The sequence below is a fragment of the Nannobrachium achirus genome (assembly GCF_963921795.1).
Source record: "Nannobrachium achirus genome assembly, chromosome: 6".
Taxonomy (NCBI): Eukaryota; Metazoa; Chordata; class Actinopteri; order Myctophiformes; family Myctophidae; genus Nannobrachium; species Nannobrachium achirus.
In genome coordinates, this window is record NC_137815.1 from 61050994 (window position 1) to 61053493 (window position 2500).

Consider the following 2500-nt stretch of genomic DNA (forward strand, 5'->3'; position numbering starts at 1 on the left):
TACGGGGCTCGCGGGCGTCAAACGAGACAAGGCCGCCCCGGGTTGACCTTCAAAATAGTTCATCAAAATTAGCGATGCCAAGAGAAAAAAGGACATCAGTGGATAATGACTGTGAAATTAGGAAAAGGGGGGGGGGGGGGGGGGGGGCGAGGCTATGCAAATGACAGGACAAGCCATGTGCATGAGTCAAGATGGACTGCATATTAAGATGTAATGGGGGAGGGGGGGGGATTAATATAGCATTTTCCTACTCGCACCCCTCATGTCTGCTGCTGTAAGTGAGAATGTGTTTACACCAGTGACCTGCATGGACAGTCTCTGTCTCTCTCTCTTTCTCTATCTCTCTCTCTCTCTCTCTCTCTCTCTCTCTCTCTCTCTCTCTCTCATGGGTCAGAGCAGAGGTTCTCAACCTGTGGGTCGGGTCCCCATATTATTTTGGGGGCTCCCCAGATGATTAACTTAATGTGCAACGTTGTTTTTCTCACTCAACAGTAAACAAACCAACATAAAGTTTAAGTGTATTGAGGATATCTGCACATTTCTAAAGTGACAATTTGAGGACTTTTTAATACCTCTAAAATGACAAATTAAACCTAGGCCAAATTGTCAAATTTTAGAGGCAGAAATTGTGAAAGTAGCCGATCTACATGTAGCATGTAGATCTGCTATTTTCACAATAGAACCGTGTTACCCAAAATGTACTGCCTCAACTCTTAGTGCTCGTCAGGGTGGGGGGGGGGGGGGGGGGGGTCCCCAGTTAAAATATGATTATTTTGGGGGTCGCGGCCTGAAAAGGTTGAGAACCACTGGGTTCAGAGCAGCGCTGCACGTTAGCATAGCGGTGTAGCGCCGCGCGACAAAGTTAACTGAGAGCATGGAAGCTGCTCCGTCCTGTTTGACATGGCTGCCCTCTCCCCATGCTCAGTCCCAGTACAAGCTGTTCATTACGGAGCCACTTTGTTTATGCTTTATGCTCAGAGAGGTATAGAGAGAAGACACAGAATTAAGGTAATACGCATGCAAGGGCGCGCGTCAGTAGGAGTATACCCTTAGTAGCTGGACGAGGTTTTAAACAGCTAAATTGCATTCGGAAATGCATGAAAAATTCAAAGGGATGGGGGGGTGTCATTAGCTTACGGAGGCCCGGCCGCCACACAATTTGGATAACCTTGGAGAGAAGACGGACTTGTCATCTCTAATGTCCCCGCTATCTGCCCGGCGACGAGACACGTACGCGGCACGTTTAAACACGTGGCGCTGCGCGCACAAAAAGCCTGTCGCCAGAGAAAAACACACACGCACCGTAACAACAGCGTCTCAGTTGCCTGTTTGTCACCCGAATGTCAACGGAAGGAGCTTTTAATGGTATCGCACATCATAGCAGTTGAGTGGCAGCATGCAGAGACACTCCGTGTCTCCGACGCCTCCGGAGCAATTAAGGCACCCTGACAACTTGCGAGGGCCCTCTCTCTCTTTCTCTCTCTCTCTCTCTCTCTCTCTCTCTTGTTCTCTCTCTCTCTCTCACTCTCTCTCTCTTGTTCTCTCTCTCCAGTGTCACAACAAATCACTTGGTTTTGAGGAGTCATGCACTCACACCTTTCCGGGCTGGAAGTTAGTTAGTCGGAGGCCCCCACCCCCCCCTGCGTGCCGCATGCCGCCGCACCTCCCCGTCGTGTCCCCACCCCCTCCCCTCCTCTCCTCTGGGCACTGCGTATTTCTCTTGCATTAACACTTGGGGAGCCAAACGCGTTCAGGGACGAGTTATGGCCACTAGATGTCACCCTGCCACAGGAAGTTACATCGTCGAGGGACGAGTCAACAAATAGTTAACTTTTCGAGACCGCAGCTTCCCTTTGCATGCCCTGAATCCATTACGTCACCTAGCCAGGGCAGGAAGCCCCCTGTCTCTCCCCACACGGAAGGATTTTACATGGCTTTAGATTCTACTTTGAAACATAAGAACGGCTTTATCTGAGAATGAGGTAAAAACAGCCCCATGGAGGCAGAGAGCTGATTGTTTTCACGGCGACACTTTACCGCGAATTTACCGCGATTTTTTTACCGCGAGTTTCGCAAGCGTTTGTAAACAAATGGAGTACCTCCTCAATCTTCTCTGGACACGCACGTGCACACGCACGAAGCTTGCGGGGCTCATCAAAACATAACGTAAGTCAATGGTGGCACCAGCAACAGCTATAAATGTTATAAACCTTGGCCGCCCATGTGTTAATGGATAACACGGTGACAGCACTCTCTAATGACACGTTTCTCACATGGCATGTCGCCGCACGAGCGCAAGCTGAGTAGAGGTCCCCTGCCTTTTGGCTTGTTAGGAGAATCGGGTCTTTGCACGTTTTCCAGGTATGGCATGTTTGCCCGTGCGGCATAAACGGCGAGCTAGCTAGGAGGCATCACAACAGATGTGTGCGTAAGGCTGGTGTGTAAGTCTACTGTGGTGGTGCCCATGAGGGTTGATATACTAGTGTGTTTGAGGAGTTTG